General features: G+C 39.8%; 1 long non-coding RNA gene across 1 annotated transcript in view; it reads right to left on the bottom strand.

Annotated features, from left to right (window-relative positions):
* Window positions 1-6,441, bottom strand: part of LOC117380369 (uncharacterized) — a 95,425-nt gene extending 88,984 nt beyond the window's left edge. Inside the window, exon 1 of the long non-coding RNA XR_004542148.2 lies at window positions 6,086-6,441. This is a non-coding gene — a long non-coding RNA (uncharacterized LOC117380369). The remainder of the gene's footprint in view (window positions 1-6,085) is intronic.
* Window positions 6,442-17,048: the final 10,607 nt, after the last annotated feature.

Genomic DNA, 17,048 nt, shown 5'->3' with positions numbered 1-17,048 from the left:
TTGAGATGCGTTTAAAGGGTTAAAAGGTTAAAAAACAACCAAAATATTCAGCAAAAAAGCAAAAAAACATGGAATAAAGAAACGACGACTCTAAATACGACTCATAAATTAAAGTTATTGTGTCAGACGCTCATTCTGTCGCAAACAAAGCTCGTCTGACTGAAGCTGAGCGTGTGGGTGAAGCGTCCAGGGACAATATGTCATGATCCTGGTCTGTTCTGTCTTATTTTGTGTATTTTTGCTTTCTGGTCACGTGTCTGAGTCTGGAGCTGGGGCGGAGAGCTGGGCTCCACCCCGTGCACACCTGAGGCAAATCTCTAATCAGCCGCACCTGAGGAGAAAAGGAGGAGCCAGGACCTGACACTCAGCGCCAGATCGTCTGCGTACCTCAGTGGTGTTCACGCTTGGCTCAGCTCTTGTTTTTTGCCCGTCTTGTTTTTGACTCTGCTCAAATTGGACACTTTACTCTCCACTAGATCCTGCTCCTGTTCCCCGGACCCGTTCCGCTCTCCTGCCTCAGACCCAGCTCTACTCTGCCGGTACCATCCGCCCTGTCTCTGCCTCCGCTTCCCACGCCCTGCTCCTGGACCACGACCCGCGCCCTGCTCCCGGACCACACCCTGCTCCCGATTCACCACTTGTTCCACGTTTGACTGTTCTTCACCTTGTAAATAAACACTGTAAACCTTCCCCGAGTTCTGTATCTTTGGTCCCCCCTTGTGCCGAGCGTTACGACACAATATCACTCAGTTTCTTATTGAACGAATGCTTCAGCTTCACTCAAGTTCAAATAGATGCGTTTCTGTATTAGTGTGGTCTATAAAACTGATGCACATCCTGTTACTAATCGATACTGAAACTAGATAATCGTTTGCTATCAACTTTCTTTTAAACAAACTGAATGATCCACTCGTCTCTGTGAACTGAAACTGCATATTTTCAAAAAGATCCTCGACCTTTGCTCAGACTTCCAGCTTCCAGACTCTCAAATTGACAGTATCCTTGAATAATTTTACTAGAAATTTGAAAAAGTACAGTTTAGATACTCAAATGTCTAGTTAGTTGTTATTTGTACTGCTCTGTTTCACTGTAAAAACCTGCACATAATGATTTTTTACACAGGTTTGGACTGTATAAACAAGTATTTTATTGTATTTTATGGCTAATGTTAATGATAAAGTGTTAGTTTTTAATGTAATCGTAATGAAATGTGTGTTTTTATGTGAGTTCTGCCCAGAGACTGCAGAGGGAAAGCAGCAGCAGCAGCTAAATCTGGTACAAATCATCTTTTCTTTTGTAAGATTAATGAGTTTGTACATGGTCCCTGACAAATAAAGAATAAAGTAAGAAAGAATCGATACTGAACAAATTGCATAAATAAGACAACAGACAAACAGATATATCCTGGATGTTTGTAGAACGGTCTTGACCTATTTCAGGATTAGTATAAAACCAAATTGTAATGTTTTTGTGTTGAAAATGACGTCTTTGTGTTTGAAAAATCAGTGGGATTGGACAAGAAAAGGTCTTGTTTCGTCCCTAAACACTGCGGTATCGTCTAGTATCGAGCATTTTCCTTAGTACTGAAGTCAAGTTTAGTTTCACGTTTTAGTATCTCAGCATTAACGTTACTCTCGACGCAGAAAACTTTTTGAAACTAAGCCACACGTCTGCTGCTACCGTCTGCTAATCCCAGCACCGTCCTCGATCTCCGGCTGTTTAAGCGAACCTTTGCTGAACGAGACTGTAACCAAAATCCAACTGAATATTTGAAGAGCCCCGGTGACACTTGAATGACCCCGACAGCAGCGGACCCGTGGGCTCTTTCTCAGACATCTCCATCACCTTCACAAAACCCCATTTCACGAGAAACCCCGTCTATGCGAGCGCTACTCCCGAAACAAAAAGCCAGCCTCTCCGTCATGCTGCAACCCATAAGCTTCCCTTTATCTGAATTTGCTCATTAAACTCCCAAGAAAAAAAAGTGATTGAATTTGGCTGGTCGTGGAATAAAAGGCTCTTGAGGTTGCCATTTTGAATACGTGCCATGTTCGGGTGAATGGTCTTTAGAAAGCTACAGGGGCCAGCTGACCAACTGTAGATAATGTAGCATGGACGTGGTCGTATTGTTCTGGGGAAGAGGCTGATGACCTATGGCGACACCGGGAGAAGGCGGAGGAGACAAAGTGGATGAAAAGGTTGAAGAAAAAACGTGATGTCTCTATCAGAGCAGAAGTTTCAATGCACAGAATACAGAAAGTATACATGATAAACTAAATAAAACTGAAACAATGTGCGTCTGAGTCTGAAATAAATACAATAAAGGCAGGATAATCTCAGTAAAACCTCTTTTTTTTTTTTTTTTTTTAATGAACCATTAAAAAAAACAAAAAAAAATTTGAACTTGAGCAACAGAATGAAGCACTTAAGTAGTTTGTTAATATTTATAATGAGTCATGAAAGTTACTTATTCAACTCTCTACAGCTTAAATCTCAAAAAGTTTATCTGCTAGTACAAAGAAGAAATACCCCGATAAATACCCCTAAAATTATGCTTTTTCTAGCTATAATTTATGAAAATATAAGTCGAAAAAACATTTTGAGACATGCACAGAAGAGTGGAGAGCAGCTAAAGTTTTGTGTATTTAATCAAATCATCAAAAAACTTAAGTAGTAAAAATATTAAGTTGAAAAGGAGTGGTTAAAAACTGAAAACATTAAGTTATATTTGATTTGTTGAATAATTATGAGTAAAAAAATTAGACAAAATTACAAAATCCAGAATTATTTTACACTACAATCCAAAAAAAATAAATAAATGAATAAATAAAAATACATACATAAAAATAAAACACATATAATAATAATAATAATAATAATAATAATAGATAAATAAATAAATAAAAAATAATAATTCAGATAAGTTTGAAAAGTAGTGAAGCAAAGTGGACCTCGACATAAAGTTAATCATCTCTCATCCTAAAAACACCACATAACGACCGATTCTGCTTTTACAATACACTTTATATGGGCAATAAACAAATCTACTCATTTCAAAGACAAAAAAATACTTTATTCTTACACCCATGAAGATTTATCCCAAAAAAAACACAATTTATTCATAGATTTACTCATGTCCACGCAAGTAATTGTAACTCATTACTTCCCACCACAGTGAATGCACAAGCCAATTATTTGGATCCGGGGGAGAGAGAGCGGAGTGAAAGAAGAAAAATGGTCTTGACATTCAGGCAAACAGGCAGAAGGGAGGTAACAAGTTCAGGGCCTTTCAGAAAACATGGCTGCCTGCTGTGTGATGGATCATGAATCCTCCAATAGAGAAACGCATGGGAACCCAGCCTCCAGAGACCGGCTCCGTCTTCAGCCCAGCGCAGAAATAAATGTGTTTTGTGTGTGATATGAGCAGCTCCAGCAGAGAGAACGTCTCCCAGCTCCACTACAGCTGCTAACATGCTAACGCCAAAGCACGAGCTACCATCTATTAGCATGTCTATGGAGGCGATGGAGTAAAACGACACACTACAGGACACTTTGTGAGATCTGGGAGCACACGACAAGGGCTCCAGGCTCATTACGTCAATATATTTCACCCAAACTACTTTTTATGACTCCTTTTTTTAACGCTAAAACAGCAATTAATCAGTCTGTGTACCGTAATCCCTCAGTCGTCCAAGTCTGATCCACTTTGGTTTTTACTTTAGCAATTAATAAAAGCGATAAAAAAGAATGCAACGCTAAAAATGGATGTAGAATACGACTGAATAACTAAAAATCACTATTAGTTTCAGCCTTCGACCAGTCTATAGCCAATACTCCAGCACTCAATGTCAACTGGTGTTTAAAAAAAAGATTATTTTCCGTGTTAAATATTTCCAGTCTTGAATAAAGCTGAAAATACCTCGTTAAAATGGGTTAAAGTTGTTCAGTAGTAGCTGCAATAACTGTTTTTTTCAGTCTACTGTGAACATACCTTTTATTACGACACTTAATCAAACGTCAAATAAAAATGTCCTGCAATAAAATCAAATATTTTTCAATCTTTGGTCAGTTTAGAGTCAGATATGTGCGGTATGCCTCCATGACGACAGCAACCTCTGCAAGAAGTAAACACGAGGATCTGTGAGCAGTGCCAGAGACTGACGAGAAGGGCTAAAAATGTGAGAAATATAAAGTGAAAGCTGTAAAATAGACACAGTTATTGATGTACGAAGTTAAAGATCACGTTCAGAATCTTAGGACTTGTGATCGAGTGTTTGCATTTGGCCTAAAAAACCTTGTGTTTATGGTCCGTTATGCAAAATACCCATAAAGATACAGTAAAAATAATGTAAAAAGTGCATAAAAACTGCTGATAAACTGCTGCACACAGGCTTTAGTGTCATAACTATATTTATCATCTATGTACTTTTGAATTAACGCTGTTTGTGTGGATTTCAGCGTCTTAAAATCTCTGAATATTGTCTGAAACATGGCACAATCCTGAGTGTTTCTTTCTTAAGTTTCAAGCGTTGAGTCTCACAAATGTATCAGCTTAAAAAAAATACAATCTCGGTCATAAGAAATTGCAGAAATAACAGTTCTGTAGCGACAAACAGACACGTTTACTACAAAAAACACGAGACGATGCAAACAAATACAAACGCTGAAGAAGTTTAAAGCGCACAAGGACTATTTTACGTTATTACAAATCAAATAAATCAACTGAAACGTGAGCTAAGTGTCACGAAAACGCAAAAAAACTTTTAAAATATGTTCAAAATGCTAAACTAACAAGGCAGTGCAGCGGAGTAAAAGTCCAAATCCTCCTATAGAAGCACATATACGGTCTCCTGCTGTGCCCCACTTCCAGGGTTCAGGAATAATAAACCTGTCAACAAAGTGGTCTCTGGGGAGGCACGCTGACACCGGCCTGTCAGTCTGAGCCGCACTGGGAGCCTAATGGGACAGAGCCCGAGGGGGAGACAGGGCTGAGGGCTGTGGACAGGGGACGTCCCGAGACAGGTGAGCCAAGCCACGCTCACAAACACATACTCACCGCTCTGTGTCATTATTAATATCTTCACTGTCACAGCAAAACAATCTTAATCTCCTGAATATCTGTAGGACTCGGTGAACTCTGGATTCAGAAGTGGAGCTATTGTTCGTGTGCTGCAGCTGCTTGAATAAACTTAGCGTTATTTATTTCTTTTTGTATTTATAGACGTGTTTGTGACGCGTGTTCAAGTGTGTCAAAGTGAAATCTGAAAATTAAAACTGAAAAATGAAAGTTTCGGTGCGTTTTACGAGATGTAACGCTGTTTTGTAATAATTTTAAACACGTCGAAGCAAAAATAAAGTACAAACGAAGCGAAGACGATAAAAGTGCAGTAACGCAACACAAACTGCAGGATGAAATGGAAATATAGACGTAATATGTGTTTCAAAACAGCATTGGGGGGGGTCACCGTGGGGTCTGACTCCTCCCAAACGTCACGTGATTTTTTCAAAAACTCAAAGTGAATGAAAACTACACACAGAAACCTGAATATATAATAAGTTACGTCCAAGCGAACAGTTTTTACGCTTAGATTTAAGTAAAATATAATGGGTTTGTTTGGATTTAGGACAAAAATACGCATCTGCTTCCGTGTCTTTTATTTTATTTCATTGATTTCACAGTAAACACCGCGTTTATTTCTTAGCTGACGCTTTCCAACACATCGTTAACGACAAAGCTTGAATAAAAACTTATGCACAGTGGTGTTTCTGTATAACACAAAGTAACATCATACTTTTCTTTTCTTTTCTTTCTTCGTTCTTCTCCACCCACGAGTGACAGCACGGACCCAGCCTACAATCCGTCTGTGTGATTTCTGCCTTATCAAAACCACGTGGCTCGCATTCGGCAACTTTAAACACGTGCACCGCCGCTGTTCAACAACACAACACGACCACATCTGCACCGCACACACTCGCAGGACGGACAGGGACAGAAGTAGCACCTTGTAGCTTAAATATCCAACCCAAAAGTGGATAGAAAACAGGTGAAGGAAGGTTTTGGGGAAGGGGTTTTGCATGCACTGACCTGGACAGCAGAGTCAACACAGGACTGGTCTCAAATTTCACACTTCAACTCCGTCCAGGCTGCGTTTTGAAGTAGTTGTTTCTGCCGTTTCGCCGGTTGCGTTACTGGACGACAGAGTAAGCTTTAGGTTGTTGTTAATTCTCCTCTTGCAGGTTTCTTCTGTGCGTCTCCTCTCCACGTTTTCACTACAACAGCAGCGGCACAAAACTCCACTCTCCTCTCTCTCGCTCTTGTTCAAATTTAGAGACAAGATTTTTTTTTGTTTTTTTTGTTCAGGCTACACTCTACACGGCGAAGTCTACTGGGCATGCCCACAACTGAACCGACACTTTGAAATGAACGCAGAGCTCACTTTCCTTGTTCCTGCTGCCGGCTCTCCCTCTCCCCGTGCGCCGCTTCCCCCCTCCTCCTCCTCCTCCTCTCTCGCTCGTAGCCCTCCTCCTCCTCCTCCTCTTCCTCCCCCCGGACCACTGTGTGTGTTAACCAAGAACCAGACCAAAGTCCACTCCAGCAAGTTTAAAAAAGAGGCTGCGAAATGAAAAACAAAACAAAAACAGAACGATGAGAATAAACACGTGGAGGGAATGTTTTTAGAGAGAGGTGCACGGAAGTTAAAAGTGTTTGTTTTGTTGTTTTGTTTAAATTCTTAAGCGTTGGTGAAGATTATTAGACTAGCAGAGCATTGATTCAACAAGATTTTGAGTTAAATGTTGTTATAAAATGGGCAATGAGTGGAAATAGTGACAGTTTTGCAACATCTTCATGACAAAACATAAGGTCAGTGACATTAATGCAAAAAATATTCACAGTTTGAAGTAGAAAATCAGTACATCAAGTTAAAAAAAACAGTCTACTTTGCTTTTTTCTGGTGCAGTTTTAAAAAATCCTGCATGATCTTTACCTACAATAGATATAATTTAGATGTATTACATTAAAAACCTTAATTAGCTTTTGCGACATCACTTTGTCCCATTTTTAACACACAAATGCACCTTAAACGTGGGAAGAATTGTGTTATAATAATATATAATGACCAAAATAAACCTTACGAACAGTTTTGATATAGATTTTAGTTGATAGTCGTGCATTTGTCAGCTTATAATATAATCCCAGGCTGCAGAAACTAAAGAAATTCTTGACTTTCGACTGTAAACTACAGCTCTGCGCCTCATTAAGTCGTACAAAAGGGGGCGTAACGTGGTGACTATGACGTATTTATTCACAAGTGCAAGGGGATTGATGAGAAATACTGGTAAACATCACATTTAAAAGTAAAAAATGAAGAAGAAACTCACTCCACCTCCTCTCTTTCTGCTGTTGTCCATATAAATACTGATGTTAACACTGTAATCAAAATTCTGGTTGATTAAAACGCTCATCGTTCAATTAAATGACTAAAAAACTAAAGGACTCTCCGTGGTGCAATCGTGTTTATTTTGCAGCTTTTGTGGCAGCAGTTTTGAGCTAGTTCACCATGGTTACGCGCAGAATTATGTAATGTAAATGCGTAATGAACAAAACAAGCGTTAGTTTCCATATCGACGTTGGTGATATAGCTGTCAGCTTGTTAGATTTTCCTGTGGCGGTTTGTTTGCTGCCCTGTCCAGCCCTTGTACTAATGCCACATGTGACGTCCGCCTTCAGCGACTCATCCGCGTGTCTGTGCTATCTCAGGCCTCCCTCGCTGACCCACATTCTCCCAGCAGCAGAAAACTATCGGGACACTATGTATCAAAACCAGGCTGTTGGAATGAGGACAGCGAGTTCACAGAGGCAGACAGCAGCGAGCGGAAAGAGAGGGAGAGAGGGAGAGAGGGACAACACCATCGTAATCAGGATAAAACTCAACAATGACTAATCAACCGAGTGGATTTACCGCGGGACGGAGCGGGTTTAGACGCCGGTGGTGGTTTTCGATATTAAACATAAAGCTGGTGTTTGTGCAGGATGGAACGCAACAGATTCACACATTTTATTATAGATATTAAGGTTTGATTGGTTGAAATTGTGGTTTTAGGCTGTGCTGCCAGTCAGCCAATCACAAAGCAGTAAAAATGTGGAGTTTGGAGGGAACATCAGACAAATTATATATATATTTTCATGTCAAATGTTGCTGACTAAACGTTTTTTTATTTACTTTGTTCATTAACTTTACTATGAAAAGCAGTATGCAGTTGTTTTTAAGACATATCGCCTCATTTTAGACTTTAAATCTGGATAACATCGACTTTAAATCCATTTTATACCTGGTTTTAACCTGTTTTGATCCCGTTTTGAAACATTTCTGACTTAATTTAGTTGAATTCATGGTTTATTTTGATATAGACGTAGATTAAACCCATATAATCTTGGTTTAGACAGAGTTTTGTCGCAGTTTCATCCTCGTTTCGCTCTTGTTTACAGCTGTATTTTGCTCCTTATGTGTATTTCTGCTTGGTTTATGTCTGTTTTATTATTTGCGTTATTAAAGTTTCATTTTATTTCAGTAAAACGATTCACGGAAACCTTATATTTTCTGATATTCCTGCCTCTAGGTGAGAATCCCTGTATCTAAACCTGATTTAAACACCCATCTGGACCAAGTGAAGGATGGAGACAGGGCCAGGTGGATGAGGTGAGAGAGAAAGTATCGAGAGAGAGAGAGACGGAGGGGGGACATGTCCAGACGGCTGAAAGACTGACCCCTGGAGTTCAAAGGTCATGGGAAACAGCCGGTCAATAAGAAGATGAAGAGTCAATGCCACGGCTGGATAAGCTAAAGCCGCATGTGTCCAGGAGGATGGAACGGCCACGAAATTAAAAAGCTACAAAGCTCAACAAAAGAGCAGACAATGCGGTCAAGCTTGGCCAAGTCACCTCTGAGATTTAAGAGAAGAAATATTGTCTGGGAGAGTAAACATTTGGGCAGGGATAAGTACATAGATATACTGCAAGAAGTAAGCTAGTGTGCACTCAACTATTTCATTAAACGGAGCACTTGTCCTCAGTGTAAGGCGGAAAGCTTTTAGTACGGCCTTTAGAACGGTTAAGAATGCATTTGATAGAACTACTCTTGACCTACAAAACACCATAATGCACTGGTAACGCCAAATTTACAATGAGAATCTATAGACAAAAAGAGTTAAGAGCTCAACTTTCCAAAAACAAGCCTCATCACTACTGTTCTCACTCCTGCATAGAGTGAATTATAGACCAAATACACTTCTTTTTTAGTTATTTTTCTCTTTTATTATGAGTTAAATTGTCATTTCTCGCTTTTAAATTAAGAGAATTCATCGAAAACTACTTAAATTACCAACTCTGTGCACTTTTTCACATGATTTTGGTAGTTTGATTAACAAAACGCAGCAAAAATGTAAGATAATGGCTAAACACAAGCTGTTTGTAAATGTATAACACTTTGTATAGCATGAGTCAGGTGCCCTTTCTGTAATTATAGCCTGAGTTTGCATCCGCTGGAGATAAATTTGCCTCGCATTGTATATTTTGATGGCTTTTAAACTCTGCCAGCGGTGTCTTAGTCATCAGTCAGAATAAATACAACTCGCTCAGTCTGTTATTTTTTATCGTGCACAAGATAATGACTTGATGGGATTTAAACCACTGACTTTTACACACAGCAAACATCTTAAAACTGTTGGTACTTTTGTAACTGGACGGAAATAGACGTATTTCTCAAATTGTGGTGCTACGGAAGCTTCTTCAGGCTGGATCTATGATTTAGAGTTAATTCGATCCACTTTTGTTGTCCTTTTTTGGATAATTTCTTGTTAAAACATCAGTGGAAATGACAGTTCATTTTTCGACCCGGTTTATCCCTCGGTTAGACCTGAAATTATTAAAATATAGACTTGACGATCCCCGGAAAGCCACATTTTTCTTTGGTGTGAAAAGTTCGAGAGCCATTTCCCTAAAGAAAACACCGTTATGCATGTTTATATTTTGAATTTGCATGATTATTTTGCAAGTATTGATTTATTTTTACATCAGAAACACTTCCTAAGCCGCTAAATCAACCCTCTGTTTATATGGACTTGCAGCTTGTAAACTAGGTTGTGATTTCTAGTCAATTTTATACATTACTGACTTTTACGTACTGCAGAAAGCTTCATAAATAATAGTCTGGCCTTTAACACAGCAGCTCGCACAACCTCCGTCTGTTGTCAAGAACAAAACAGACAAATTAGCTCTGTCTATGTCCGATCCACACCAGCCCACTGCAACGGCACGCTCAATACCCACTCATTAGCCCTCTCGCCCCTGTTCTCCGAGGGACGTGTGACCCCGGCTATTGTCTGCGCTGGACCTGTCCCGCCACGAGCCCGGGCGCTGCACAAAGCCCTGTCATTAACTCTGGATCCGCGGGACCCTCTGTGCCCACTGCCCTAACCCCCGCCGCCCCCTCCACACCAGCGGTCCGTCTGGGGCCAAATGAAGTGGGTTAGATAAACAGCAGCTCAGTGTTTATCGAGGTTAACCCCCCACAAGTTTAACCGTATAGTCCCGTCCTCTGCGGTCTGAGGACGCGAGACGGAGAAAAGACTCGTCCTAATGGGTTAAGTAGTTATGGATTAGACCTGGTTTACTCCTGGTGCAGACTTTAAAAGCGAGAATAGATTTGTTTACGCCCAAAAGATGCAGTTTAATCTCGTTGTGTCGCTTATTTTTGATACAAGAAAAATGCGTGAGACTTGATAACATTTTGCTGACTGTCCTCCCAGTTCCACATCATAAAAAGTCACGTAAATGGAGTCTAAAACAAACTAAATCTTTAATATTAATAGCTGCAAACCTGATCTATTCCCAGTTTAGTTTGGGTTTAGTCTTGAGTTGGTAAATCTTAGCTTCATTTTCGTTTAAACATCAAACCAAAAAAAAGCAAGTTTATTAAGTTAGCTGCAATCCTACTTGATCTTTTCTTCAGTTTTTAAGCCGTATATTCCTCATATTTATTGCATCTGCTGCCTTTTCACAGCTACAACTAAGAATTGTGGTGCATTTCTGTATAATTATCATAATCACCAATCAAAATAATCACCATTATACAACCAGATTGTGCAGTAAAAAGCAACTAATCCATCGCCTCAGAGCCTTTAGATCACTGTTGTCTTCAATTATAATATTAAAATACATTCATACTAAGAAAGTGTCTCTTTTTAACATAATTACATGATGCATATAGTCATTTTCCATAACATTTTTAAACCATACACACTTAATCACACTTTATTTCAATATTGTCCCATGCCAAGCTACAACCCAACTACAAAGCCGTTTCTTCCACCCCACTTTTCAACAACTTTACCCAGCTCATAAACAAAGATAAGACGCAGACCGGCCACCTCTGCATCTGAAGAGCCCTGCAGTGTTTACAGTTACACCCAACATGGAGCTCGCAGTGTGCCACCTGCTCCTGAGCAAACACAGACAAAAGAGCTGCAAAGAGGAACTGCACACAACGAAACACCAAAGAACATACAGTATAAGGACAGAGACAAAGAGAGGCAGAGAGGGGAGAGAGAGAGGGGCGGGGGCAATAATTTCAGGCAGGCAGTGGTTTGTTTAGTCAGTTCCTCAGTCAATAAACCAATAACAAGAAGCTGGAGAACACACAGACATGTTGAACTTGCTAAGTGCAGATCGTGTGCGGATTGATTCTTATGGGTAATAGGAAGGAGAAATAAAGTACACAAAGAAAGGGAAAGAAAGTGTCTTTTATCTAAAAAACATGGATATGAATGTTACTAAAGCTGTGTCATGTGTGATTCTGTAAATGCAGCAGCTAGAAGCGAACTTTTCTATTAATAATACTGTACTACCTTTTATAAATGGGTCCTATTGATCAACTTACAGTGTTTTACAATCAGTTTCCAAGGTTAAGATGGTCATTAAATTCAACATTTTACATTTTTTATGGTCAGTTCAGAGTTCGGCTGAAAGAGCTGTCACAAGAACAGTCAAAATTCTTATTTAAATGGTCACAAATTCAAGTATTTTTAGGTAAAATGCCTCTAATATCACTGTCTCCACTATGAGATTTGCTAATCCTGTACTTTTAGAAATATGATGATTTTAAATAAATAAAATTCTTCTTGCATTAGTTTAGTGCAGGTCGTCATATGCCCCTCGGACTAAACTGTCACGTGTAATATTTGACACTTTTTAACATATTTAAAAAGGTTATTTGCATCGGATTAATAAAACCATCGACATTTTAGAAGGTTTCGATATTTAAGCTGAAAAACAATGAGCAGTAGACCAATAACAATGAATAGATCTGAGACTGAAGAGACTGCACTCAAACACTTTACTCCTAAAGACAAAGGATAGACCCTGCAAACCAGATTTCCACCAGAACTGACATAAACAAATCACCAAATCTCCAGGCTGTAAAATGTCCTAAATTGAACTACAACATGGTTCTGAGGACGCACAGACAGAGAGAGGAGACACCAGACTCTCTGCGACCAATGAAACAGCAGCTTGGTTTGAGTGTGGAGCTTAAGGCACACAGCTTTAGTGGCTTGAACATGAGCCTCTACTGCCCTCATGTGGACACACCAGGGGGCGCTCGAGTGACTCACAAAAACACACACTGCAGACTCCATGAATGCAACTGTTCAGAGGCTAAACGTGGATTTGGATAAACAGACAACATTTAGATTAAAACAAGACTATTTATTATTTTTATTTTTATTTTTTTTTCATCTTACCCTCTCTGGAGACTTCTCTAGAGTCTTTACTGTGCCTTTCCCAAGCCCGTGAAAATGGAGATGGATCAGTGCTGTGCCATGCGTCTTAGCAGTGAAACTTTGTGCAAATTAATAAAAACTAACAGCCAATTTGTGTCGTGATGGTTTAGGGAATAATTTAGATTGACAAAGAGACACTGACATTGAAGAACACATGCGTAAAAGTGAAATAAATAACGTGCGTAAAAGTAAAATAACGTGCGTAAAAGTAAAAAACAAACAAACACGTGCGTAAAAGTGAAATAAACACCACATGCGTAAAAGTTGCCCCATGCAGTCTCTTTGTCTAACCATCTTTACAAAATTGAAAAATCCTGGTAAATGTCAAGATCCTCCCAGTGTGTGTTCAATCAGGATAACTGTAACAAAGCTCTAAATGCGCCTTGGTGCCATGTGGTTTGATTTATCCATGCGTAAACCCGCGCTCTGGACTTACCTGCCTGATCCGGGTGATGCGCGTTTGGCCCCTGTGTGTGTCCCGGTGCAGCAGCAGGTCCTCCCCTCCACCATCTGCCCTTTTATAGCCCGCATCCTCCAGCAGAGAGAGGCCATAGATTTTCGAGACAAAACCTAGACCCTCAAAATTGATCCGACCTTGAAAAAATAAATACATTGTCATCGATGACGCTCATTAATGCTTTTTCTTTGGCGAGGCCGCGGAGTGATTCACATTCAAACACTGAAACATCAATGAGTAGAGGCACTCCTGTCATTATCGCGAGAGGTTTATCCATCCTGCGCTTTTGATTCAACCCCGCGGTCAATACAGGGAGAGTTGAAATGGAGTTATGGAGGATTAAGTTCACCTTCTGCGTCGGTATCCACGCGCAGGAGATGATTAGGGGCAGAGATCAGTGCGGCCTGCGCGTCACTCTCAGTGTGCACTATCTATGCGCGCAGGGGTATTGGTTTGGCGCTGCTTTATTGCGCACAATGGCTCCTCTCCTGTATCGGGAAAAGGCCACGATGATTAGTCAAACGTCTTGTAGCCTATCGAGCTCCCACAACGAGCCGCAGAACAGACTGTTGGAAAGTTCCTGCTGCCTTGACGCGCGGGGAAAGGTGAGGAGGGGCCCTGCTGTCTCCAAGGGCCACGGCGCCGATAATTAGCGATCAATCACGAATTGGTTTAAAAGGCAGAAAAGAACAGGGAGAGCACTATTAGACTGCAAAGTTTCACTGCTCCCCAATAATTGCTTTGGATTTTTTTTTTTTTTAACAGCTTACCAATGTTCTCCTGTTTACTCACCGAGTGTCACTGCTGTCAAAGGCCAGAAGAGGTGTGTCTCTGGATCAAGAATCACCATGTACACAGTCTATAAAACTAAGAAACTAACTATTAAAACAGACACACAGGGACAATATCAGTATTTATAATAAAACATCCATTCAAATGTTGTAGTGTGTTGTCCTGGGGTAATTTATGACCCCAAAAGCAACTCTGTCACAGCAGAACTCTGTCATTTCTTCATCAAATGGGTTGAAAATTGGGCCATTTGTTCATTTTGATTATTTCTATCCAAACAAACAAACAAACAAAAACAAATGTTGATTGTATTATAAGAATTGTCTGAAAAAATTTACCTTGAAGTTCAAATTTACCACATTTTTTATTTTTTTACTTGACAAACACAGTGATGGAAATTAAGAGTTACAGGAGATTTTGAGGTCCAAACATGCAATTTTTTTTTATTTTTTTTTTACTAAAATACGGCCTACTAGCCAAAATAAAAAAAAAACCATTTAGTATTGTTACACACGTGACAAAGAAGACTGTAGCTGAAGTGTAACAGTGTGACTTTATTTCTGTGAACACAACAAAACACAGTTTGTGTTGAGTAATGGCTTCTTTGTGTTGCTGTACACAGCTTGTGACTGAACTGAGCTTCTTCTGCCTAATTACCATGCAGACTAATATTTTAGTAATTACACAGTTAATTACGATCACTTGTGTTACATGACTTTTACAAAAGAAAAACATGTTTCATGGACATAACCTTGAACCTGTAATAAATTCACTTTCTTGTTTCTTAAATTTGTATTTTTACCAATTGTACCAGTATTTGCTATGAAAAATATGTAATACAACCGGCAGTTACACAATTATGAAAAGAAAACCTGCCTACGAACCTTTACACGACGCTGTTAGCGCGGGAGAAGCTAGAAGTTGTTAGCATCAAAGCTAGCGCGGCTAGCATCCACATTTACTTATACAGAACAATTTCAAAACACCTTCTAGTTGAACAAAGTAACATCTTAAATCTGCACATGTGTATTAACTTATGATCTATCAAATGCTTGTGCACTCAACTCACCTGTGAACACAACAAAACACAGTTTGTGTTGCGTAATGGCTTCTTCGTGTTGCTGTACACAGCTTATGACTGAACTGAGCTTCTTCTGCGTAAGGCCAAGAAGTCAGTCTGCTTACTCTGCGCCATTACTGACATCTACTGTCGTAATATGGTATTACAAATACAAGCAATTTCACAGGTAAAAGATTAGTAAAATGCAACTTCAAAAATAAAAGAAAAAATATAGAAATTATTATAAAATGAAAAATTGTCGGGGTGTCTCTTTTTATACTAGATATGTCCAGGGTGCCACAGTATCAGTACATTAGTCTGAAGTCAGGCTGAAAATAAACCCCAAATGATATAAAAAGTATGTTATTTTATGTCTGAGTTATAAGAGAAAAAAATTGGGTCAAACTGAGCCTAGAGGAACTTGCATAAGGCAAAGCAAGTTTATTTGTACAGCACAATTCATACACAAGGTAATTCAAAGTGCTTTACAGAATAAGAAAGACATTAAAATCACACGAATCAAAACATAAATAATCACAAATAATCATCATAAAATTAACATTAAAGGAGAAGAGGCAGAATAAAAACCTGTCAGTCTTATGCACAGATAAACAGAACCGTTTTGAGCCTGGATTTAAACATTGTCAAAGTCGAGGCCTGTCTCACATCTTCAGGAAGACTGTTCCAAGTTTTAGCTGCATAAAACTGAAACGCTGATTCCCCATGTTTAGTCCTGACTCTGGCACCAGCAGGAGGCCGGTCCCTGAAGTCCTCAGAGTGTGAGATGGTTCATGTGGCACTAACATGTCGGAGATGAACTTTGGACCTAGGCCACGGAGAGACTTATACACAAGCAGAGCTGCTTTAAAGTCTATTCTTTGAGCTACAGGAGCCAGTGCAGAGACCTGAGCACAGGACTTATGTGCTCGTACTTCCTGGTTCTAGTCAGGACCCGAGCAGCAGTGTTCTGGATGTACTGTTCTGTCTTAAGGCTCGTTTGGAGAGTCCAGTGAGCAGGACGTTACAGTCGTCTAACCTACTGGAGACAAACGCATGGATAAGTCTCTCTAAGTCTGGTTTTGACCATATACCTTTGATTTTTGCTATGTTTTTTAGGTGGTAAAAAGCTGCAGATGTTATTGATTTGATGTGGCTGTTAAAGTTCAAGTCTGAGTCCATTATTACCTCTAGATTTCTCGCCTGAGTTGAAGGTTTTAGAGAGAGAGACTGGAGGTGATGCTGACACTTTCTCTATGTTTCTGTGGGCCAAAGATGATGACTTCAGTCTTGTCTGAGTTTAGCAGAAGAAAGTTGTTTTTCCTCCACACTCTGATCTGTTGATGCAGTGAGTGAATCCACTGGTCCATATTCACCTGCTGCAGTGAGACATAGATCTGAGTGTCGTCTGCAGAGCTGTGGTAGGACACATTATTGTTGTGTATTAACTGACCTAACAGCAGCATGTAGAGATTGAACAACAGGGGTCCCAGGACTGACCCCTGGGGCACCCCACAGGTCAGGGACATGTTATCTGATATACATTTTCCAATTTCAACAAAGTACTCCCTGTTTTCTAAATAGGACTTGAACCAGTTTAGTGTAGTACCACAGATGCCCTCCCATTTCTCTAGTCTCTGTAAGAGGATCCCATGATCCACAGTGCCAAAAGCAGCGCTCAGATCTAACAGGATCAAGACTGAGACTTTGCATCAGTGTTCAGGCGGATGTCGTTTGTCACCTTGATAAGAGCAGTCTCAGTGCTGTGGTGGGGTCTAAAACCTGACTGGAAGACATCGAAGGAGTTGTTCATTTCGAGGAAGTTAATAAGCTGTTGGTAAACAACTTTTTCAAGGACTTTGCCTAAAAATGGCAGATTTGAGATTGGTCGATAATTGTTCAATATTG

This window comes from Periophthalmus magnuspinnatus, chromosome 13 (assembly GCF_009829125.3).
Source record: "Periophthalmus magnuspinnatus isolate fPerMag1 chromosome 13, fPerMag1.2.pri, whole genome shotgun sequence".
Lineage (NCBI taxonomy): Eukaryota > Metazoa > Chordata > Actinopteri > Gobiiformes > Gobiidae > Periophthalmus > Periophthalmus magnuspinnatus.
This window is presented reverse-complemented; position numbering and strand designations above follow the sequence as displayed.